Source organism: Nerophis ophidion, linkage group LG04, assembly GCF_033978795.1.
Source record: "Nerophis ophidion isolate RoL-2023_Sa linkage group LG04, RoL_Noph_v1.0, whole genome shotgun sequence".
Classification (NCBI taxonomy): Eukaryota; Metazoa; Chordata; class Actinopteri; order Syngnathiformes; family Syngnathidae; genus Nerophis; species Nerophis ophidion.
This window is the reverse complement of record NC_084614.1, coordinates 15,497,901-15,507,612: the sequence shown is the minus strand read 5'-3', so window position 1 is coordinate 15,507,612 and position 9,712 is coordinate 15,497,901.

Genomic DNA, 9,712 nt, shown 5'->3' with positions numbered 1-9,712 from the left:
CAGGTTAAGCGCAAAAAATATGACTAAAGTAGTGAAGTTGTATTTTCATATGCACTTCAATTTAATTGACAGTTACTAAATACAATATAATACTAAATATGTTTCTTATTGATATAGTTGGAATATATATTTTTTAGCACTGTGTAATTAATGCTAAGTAAATTTATTTTTTATGAGCCCCTTCCTTCGCAGTATGATTTGCATTAAGTTTTACAATCAGCCTGACCTAAGCCTTAATAATCTTTGTAATCAGCTCATGCTTTCATAACATTTGACAAGGTCGTAACCTGTAAGTGGGTTAGATATAATTATCCATCCATCCATTTTCTACCGCTTATCCCTTTGTGGTCGCGGGTGGTGCTGTAGCTTATCTCAGCTGCATTTGGGCGGAAGGCGGTGTACACCCCAGATAAGTCGCCACCTCATCACAGGTCCAACACAGATAGACAAGATTCACATTCACACACTAGGGCCAATTTAGTGTTGCCAATCAACCTATCCTCAGGTGCATGTCTGGAGGTGGGAGGAAGCCGGAGTACCCGGAGGGAATCCACGCAGTCACGGGGAGGACACAGAAAGATTCCGAGCGTAGGATCGAACCCAGGACCTTCGTATTGTGAGGCAGATGCACTAACCCTTCTCCACCGTGCTGCCATCTAATTCAGTGTTGATATTTGGGTGGGTCCCGGGCTCCTACCACCTGTCCTTTGGCCTACCAAGCCGCAAGCTGAAATCCAGGACTACGAGACTGACAAACAGTTTTTACCCACAGGCCATCAGGTTTGTGAATGCTAACTTGTGAATGCTATTCATTGATACTTTTATTAGTAGATTGCACAGTACAGTACATATTCCGTACAATTGACCACTAAATGGTAACACCCCAATAAGTTTTCCAACTTGTTTAAGTCGGGGTCCACGTTAATCAATTCATGGTACAAATATATACTATCAACATAATAGTCATCACACAAGTTAATCATCATAGTATGTACATTGAATTATTCACATTATTTACAATCCGGGGGGTGGGATGAGGAGCTTTGGTTGATATCAGAACTTCAGTCATCAACAATTGCATCAACAGAGAAATGTGGACATTGAAACAGTGTTGGTCTTATTTAGTAGGATATGTACAACCAGCAGAGAACATAGTGAGTTCACATAGCATAAGAACAAGTATATACATTAGAAGTACATTTGAGTTGTTTATAATCCGGGGAGATGGGATGTGAATGGAGGAGGGTATTAGTAAAGTGTTGATGTTGCCTGGAGGTGTTGTTTTAGAGCGGTTTTGAAGGAATATAGAGATGCACTTACTTTTATACCTGTTGGGAGTGCATTCCACATTGATGAGAATGAATTAAGACCTTTGTTAGATCGAAATCTGGGTTTAACGTGGTTTGTGGAGCTCCCCCTGGTGTTGTGGTTATGGCGGTCATTTACGTTAAGGAAGTAATTTGACATGTTCTTCGGTATCAAGGTGGTGTAGCGATTTTATAGACTAGGCTCAGTGCAAGTTGTTTTACTCTGTCCTCCACCCTGAGCCAGCCCACTTTGGAGAAGTGGGTTGGATTGAGGTGTGATCTGGGGTGGAGGTCTAAAAGTAACCGGATCATCTTATTCTGGGATGTTTGGAGTCTAGATTTGAGGGTTTTGGAGGTGCTGGGGTACCAGGAAGTGCAAGCGTAATCGAAGAAGGGTTGAATGAGAGTTCCCGCTAGAATCCTCAAGGTGCTTTTGTTGACCAGAGAGGAGATTCTGTAGAGGAATCTCATTCTTTGGTTGACCTTTTTTATCACCTTGGTTGCCATTTTATCACAGGAAAGATTAGCCTCTAGAATGGAACATAGGTAGGTGATCTCATCCTTCCTGGTGGATAACAATGTCACCCACTTTTATAGTGAAGTCACTGACCTTCTTAAGTTTGATATGGGACCCAACTAGGATGGATTCCGTTTTACCTAAGTGTATGGATAGCTTGTTGTCAGCGAGCCAGGTGCAAATATTGAGGAGTTCAGCACTGAGGATTTGTTCCACCTGTGACTTGTCCTTGCTGGATACCAGCAGGGCCGAGTCATCCGCAAACAGGAACAATTCACAGTGGCATGCTGATGGCATGTCATTTACGTATATTAGGAACAGTAAAGGTCCTAGTATACTGCCTTGGGGGACTCCACAGCTTACTGAGAGGGGAGGGGACACGGTGCCGTTCACCTCTACCACCTGTTTCCTCCCCTCCAAGTAAGATTGCATCCAGCTCGATGAGATTTCGTCGAATCCGATTGCTCGGAGCTTATCCAACAGTATAGCGTGGTTAACGGTGTCAAAGGCCTTCTGAATGTCCAGCATGACCATGCCGCAGTATTTTCCCGCGTCCACCTCATGTTTGATGTGGTTGGTCAGATAGAGAAGGCATGTGTCAGTGGAGTGGTTAGTTCTGAAGCCGGATTGGAATTTGTACATTAGTTTATTAGTAGCAAGGTATCTATCAACCTGTTCATAAACTATTTTCTCCATTACTTTCGAAATGGAACTGAGAATAGAAACAGGTCGGTAGTTACCAGGTTCTAATTTGCTTCCTTTTTTATAAAGGGGGGTTACTCTTGCTATCTTGAAATCCTTGGGTACTTGGCCTTGTTTGATTGAGAGGTTTATTATATGAGTGATTATTGAGTCAATGGTGGTGGCAGAGTCCATGAGGAATCTGGAGGGGATATTGTCAAGGCCGGTGGCTTGCAGTTCACCCCCCCCCCTCCCATTTTTACTTTGTCTTTTTGAACAAAAGACAGGTACCTTGACCACCCCTGAACTGTGAACCATCACTGTAGACACCTTTCACCTAAGACACTTGGGTCACCTCCATATTTATACTGTTGACTGTCAATCAGGGGCTTCACGGTGACAAAGGGGTTAGTGTGTCTGCCTCACAATACGAAGGTCCTGAGTAGTCCTGGGTTCAATCCCGAGCTAGGGATTTTTCTGTGTGGAGTTTGCATGTCCTCCCCGTGACTGCGTGGGTTCCCTCCGGGTACTCCGGCTTCCTCCCACTTCCAAAGACATGCACCTGGGAATAGGTTGATTGGCAACACTAAATTGGCCCTACTGTGTGAATGTTGTCTGTCTATCTGTGTTGGCCCTACGATGAGGTGGCGACTTGTCCAGGGTGCACGCTGACTTCCGCCCGATTGTAGCTGAGATAGGCACCAGCGACCCAAGCGACATGGAACAAGACAGGAAGCTGACAAATTAAGAGCACTTGACAGGAAATACTAAACACAGGAAACAGACAAATGCAGAGGAAAAAACTGAAACATAGACAAACTGTCAGGGGCGAGCCTGACACATCGTCTGCTACTTACGGTAAAGGCAAGGCTTTTTTATTAGCCACCAAAAGTTGCGAACTTTATCATCGATGTTCTCTACTAAATCCTATCATCAAAAATATGGCAATATCGCGAAATGATCAAGTATGACACATCAATCAATCAATGTTTACTTATATAGCCCTAAATCACTAGTGTCTCAAAGGGCTGCACAAACCACTACGACATCCTCGGTAGGCCCACATAAGGGCAAGGAAAACTCACACCCAGTGGGACATCGGTGACAATAATCATCAATCAATCAATCAATGTTTATTTATATAGCCCCAAATCACAAATGTCTCAAAGGACTGCACAAATCATTACGACTAAAACATCCTCGGAAGAACCCACAAAAGGGCAAGGAAAACTCACACCCAGTGGGCAGGGAGAATTCACATCCAGTGGGACGTCAGTGACAATGCTGACTATGAGAAACCTTGGAGAGGACCTCAGATGTGGGCAACCCCCCCCCCCAACCCCCCCCCCCCCCCCCCTCTAGGGGACCGAAAGCAATGGATGTCGAGCGGGTCTAACATGATACTGTGAAAGTTCAATCCATAGCGGCTCCAACACAGCCGCGAGAGTTCAGTTCAAAGCGGATCCAAGACAGCAGCGAGAGTCCCGTCCACAGGAGACCATCTCAAGCGGAGGCGGGTCAGCAGCGTAGAGATGTCCCCAATCCATAATGACCCAGTGGGACGTCGGTGACAATGATGACTATGAGAACCTTGGAGAGGAGGAAAGCAATGGATGTCGAGTGGGTCTAACATGATGATGTGAAAGTTCAATCCATAATGGATCCAACACAGTCGCGAGAGTTCAGTCCAAAGCGGATCCAACACAGCAGCGAGAGTCCCGTTCACAGCGGAGCCAGCAGGAAACCATCCCAAGCGGAGGCACATAGAATGGACCTGCTATCCCCGTTCAAATAAGAATCTAATTTCAGTAGGCCTTTAAGTCTGTTGACCCTAGCAACACTTCTTGACCCCAGATTTAAATCACTGGGGTTCCGCAGTTCGGGTAAATTGCGACTGTCATCGGACGCACAAATGAGCCCATGCCAGGACCGTCTGCAGAACAGCTGTCTGCACCCACTTCAGGCATTTATTCAGCATTATTTGTTTGTTGTTTGAAATCATGTAATATGCATTTTTTTTATGGTAACCTTTGGAAGTGGGAAGGCAGACAAAAAACTCTACTGCAGATGCCATTCAAGAGGTCCAACATTACCTGGCAGAGGGAAATGTAGCTAAGTCCCAGGACCCATTGAAATACTGGAACCAACAGAAGACCACCTTCCCAAACCTCTTCCAGCTGGCACTTGATTTCCTCTGCACTCCTGCCTCCTCTGTGCCCCGTGAGAGGGTCTTTTCTACAGCCAGAGAAATAATAACTAAGAAGAGAAATCGTCTCAAATTTAAGACGTCGGAAAAACTGTTTCTGTTTTTTTTTTATTAAAATTTGTAAAAAAAAATGAAAAAAGTTCCCAGTCCACAAGCATCCTCATTCACAACACGTTCTCTTAGATTTGCATGTTATGATACATGTTCACATTATTTATTGACTGTATCTATAAAAGATCAGAAAAATATTATATTCCATTCAGATAATCCTGAATGAAATACAATGACTTGGTTTATATTAATGTATATACTAGGTCAGGGGTAGGGAACCTAAGACTCTAGAGCCAGATGTGGCTCTTTTGATGACTACATATGGCTCTCAAATAATTATATTCATATAGCGCTTTTCTCTAGTGACTCAAAGTGCTTTACAAAGTGACACCCAATATCTAAGTTACATTTAAACCAGTGTGGGTGACACTGGGGGCAGGTGTGTGCCCAAGGACACAACGGCAGTGACTAGGATGGCGGAAGCGGGAATCGAACCTGGAACCCTCAGGTTGCTAGCACGGCCGCTCTCCTAACCGAGCTATGCCGAGTAACCGTGTAATACTCTTCCATATCAGTAGGCGGCAGTCGGTAGCTAATTGCTTTGTAGATGTGGGAAACGGCGGGAGGCAGAGTGCAGGTAAAAAGGTGTCTAATGCTTAAACCAGGGGTAGGGAACATATGGCTCTAGAGCCGGATGACTGCATCAACTCGTCGTGTATGGAGGAGGAAGAATACTGAGTTGCATCCCAATAACACCATACCTACTGTGAAGCATGGGGGTGGAAACATCATGCTTTGCAGTCCTGGGATTGAACCCAGGACTGCAGGACCTTCGTATTGTGAGGCAGACGCACTAACCCCTCTTCCACTGTGAAGCCAAGTTGGTACTATTATTTCTAAATACAAAAAATAATCCCACGTTAATTAAAATGCAAAGTAAAGCCTATTTAATAGAAATATTATTTGTTATAACATTACGCATTGTAAAGGACATTTTGTTCCAACACCGTTCACAGCTATAAGTCTCTTTTCATCGCATACTTCCACAGTATTATAGACATCTGTGTTGCTGAATCTTTTGCAATTTGTTCAATTAATAATGGAGACGTCAAAGAAGAAAGCTGTAGGGTGAAAGCGGTGTATTGCGGCCGCCTTTAGCAACACAAACACAGCCGGTGTTTCCTAGTTTACATTCCCGAAATATGACGGTAAAACTTTACTATGGAACAGAGCAGTCAAGCGAACATGGTTCCCTACCACATGTCAACCGGCAGGTTTCGGTGAGAAAATGGTGGTAAAAAGTCGGCTCCTACCGTAGACATGAGCGGAGAGCTTGCGTCGTTCCTCCTGCGCCTGTGAAAGAGGCAGCTGTGGACTCTCTCTCAGATAAATCTTAGCTGACATTGCTTAACACGATAAGTAATGAATAATTCCGCTGGTTTTAAAAATAACGTTCAAATTATAAAACATTCTCATGCATTTTAATCCAACCACCCATTTTCTACCGCACCTGTTCAAGATGTCGCATTAATGGTAAGAAGTATTATATTTATTATTGGTTAACTTTTAGAATAACAATGTTGTTAAAAAGAATAAGAGACTTATTATACTCTACAAATGTTGGTCATACTTAAAAATGCACGAATTTAGTTCTATTCAGTGTTGAAAAATAAATCAAATGTAGTTTATATAACAAAAGGTCGAAAAAGGTTTGTCCTCCAATCGCCCTGTCTGTGCTCACACCTGAACCCAATTTAAGTAGGCTACTATGGTAACCACACCATAGCAACAGTCCCAGCCCTGTCAACACTTCCTGGTTCTTAACAGGAAGTGGACGGAGCAATCCGCCAAAAAGGAAATTTCACATGCGCTGCGGCCAGCAATCAATTAGAGAAAATAAAATGAAAATATAAACAAATAAGGACATTTGGCTCCAACACTCTTTAAACCAGGGGTCATCAACCTTTTTGAAACCAAGAGTTACTTCTTGGGTACTGATTAATGCGAAGGGCTACCAGTTTGATACACACTTAAATAAATTGCCAGAAATAGCCAATTTGCTCAATTGACTTTTAATAAATAAATCTATATATATAAAAAAAATGGGTATTTCTGTCTGTCATTCCGTCGTACATATTTATTCCCTTTACGGAAGGTTTTTGTAGAGAATAAATGATGAAAAAAAACACACTTAAATGAACGTTTTAAAAGAGGAGAAAACAGGAAAAATATGAAAATTTAATTTTGAAACGTAGTTTCTCTTCAATTTCGACTCTTTAAAATTCAAAATTCAACCGAAAAAAAGAAGTGAAAAACTAGCTAATTTGAATCTTTTTGAAAAAATAAAAAAATAATAAATGATGAAAAAAACAATTAGTTAAATGGTTTAAAAGAGGAAAAACAGGAAAAAAATTACTTTTGACACATAGTTTATCTTCAATTTCGACTCTTTAAAATTCAAAATTCAACCGAAAAAAAGAAGAGGAAAACTAGCTAATTCGAATCTTTTTGAAAAAATTTAAAAAATAATTTATGGAACATCATTAGTAATTTTTCCTTATTAAGATTAATTTTAGAATTTTGATGACATGTTTTAAATAGGTTAAAATCCAATCTGCACTTTGTAAGAATATATAACAAATTGGACCAAGCTATACTTCTAACAAAGACGAATCATTATTTCTTCTCGATCTTCCAGAACAAAATTTTTAAAAAGCATTCAAAAGACTTTAAAATAAGATTTAAATTTGATTTTAAAGATTTTTTAGATTTGCCAGAATAATTGTTTTGAATTTTAATAAGTTTGAAGAAATATTTCACAAATATTCTTTGTCAAAAAACAGAAGCTAAAATGAAGAATTAAATTAAAATGTATTTGTTAGTCTTTACAATAAAAAAATAAATTTGCTTGAACATTGATTTAAATTGTCAGGAAAGAAGAGGAAGGAATAAGGTAAAAAGGTAGATGTGTTTAAAAATCCTAAAATAATTTTTAAGGTTGTATTTTTTTCTCCAAAACTGTTTTTCTAAAAGTTATAAGAAGCAAAGTAAAACAATAAATGAATTGATTTAAACAAGTGAAGACCAAGTCTTTTAAAATATTTTCTTGGATTTTCAAATTCTATTTGAGTTTTGTCTCTCTTAGAATTAAAAATGTCCAGCAAAGCGAGACCAGCTTGCTACTAAATAAATAACATTTAAAAAATAAAGGCAGTTCACTGGTAAGTGCTGCTATTTGAGCTATTTTTAGAAGAGGCCAGCGGGCGACTCATCTGGTCCTTACGGGCGACCTGGTGCCCGCGGGCACCGCGTTGGTGACCCCTGCTCTAAACATTAGCTGTACTATGGCGGCATGCGAATGAAGTCAACATGGCCACTAACTTAATCCACATGAACACGTCAAAAGGTCACATTTAAAAGGCTACTATCTATTTAAAATAACGACCCAACCATACCACCACCGCTACTTAAAAGGCTACAAAATATTTATGACCTAACCAATTAATATTCACCATAGAGGTTAGGGAAGGATATTTCACCTACCTGTGGCACAGACCAGATTCAGATAAAAGAGAGCAAGTTTTACCTGTGCACGGCTTTTATAGTGGCCTCCGCTACACTGCAAAAAGTCAGTGTTCGAAAACAAGAAAAAAAATTACAAAAATGAGGGGTATTTTACTTAAACTAAGCAAAATTATCTGCCAATAGAACAAGAAAATTTGGCTTGTCAAGACTTTTCAAAACAAGTAAAATTAGCTAACTTCAATGAACCCAAAAATACCTTAAAATAAGTATATTCTCACTAATAAGTGTACTACTATACGAGTACGTATTTTCTATTGTTTCTTTGAAAATAAAACGGCAGTCTATTTGGCTGTCATCTGTTTTAATATGAGAAACAATTGTGTCAAAGTCATGATTTTGTTTTACGTTCTTAAAATAAGAAATTCTTACTTTAAAAAGTAGTTTTATACTTGTGAGTGTTGATGACACAGCTTTGCAACATTTGATATTCTAGTTTCAAGCATGTTTTACTCAATATAGGTCATGAAATCTCAGCTACAAGCTGTAATATCTTACTGAGATCATTTAGGACCTAAACACTTAAAACAAGTATAAAATCTTATGTATGGCCGCGCAAGTCCCGGGATGCCCAAAATGTCCATAACACACCCAGCTGAGTCCCATGGGGAGGGGGGATGAAAGTTGGAAAAGTCAGCAAAAGTCCCAAAAATGTTCAAAATACCTACACAGGTTCGAGTCCCACAGGTTCTGCCGCCGGCCGGGATGCCCAAAATGTCCAAAACGCGCCCAGCAAAGTCCCACGGAGAGGTGGGGAGAAAAGTGAGAAAAGTCGGTGGAATGTTCAAAAGTCCCACCCGGGTTCAAGTGTGCACTCAAACTCAAACTCGAACCCGGTTGGGACTCGAACCTTGGTAGGTATTTAGAAAATTTTGGGGGACTTTTGCCGACTTTTCTAGATTTTCCCACCTACTTCCCGTGGGACTTTGCTGGGTGCGTTTTGGAAATTTTTTGTATCCCGGGATTTGTGTGTCCGGCGGCAGGACTCGTGGGACTGGAACCCGGGGAGGTATTTTGGACACAATTGGGACTTATGAACATTTTGGCCGCCTTTTCCCCCTCTTCTTCCCCGCCTTCCTGTGCAGCATTGCTGGGTGTGTTTTGGACACTTGGACAAAAATAGTTTCAAGCATATTTTACTCAAAATAGGTCATAAAATTTCGGAAACAAGCTGCAGTATCTTACTGAGATCATTTAGGAGCAAAACCCTTAAAAGAAGTAAAAGACTAACATAAAATCTGCTTAGTGAGAAGAATTATCTTACCAGACAGAAAATAAGCAAATATCACCCTTATTTGAGATATTTCATCTTACTTAGATTTCAGTTTTTGCAGTGTCTTAAAACGGGCGGGTGGCGGGCGGATGCGG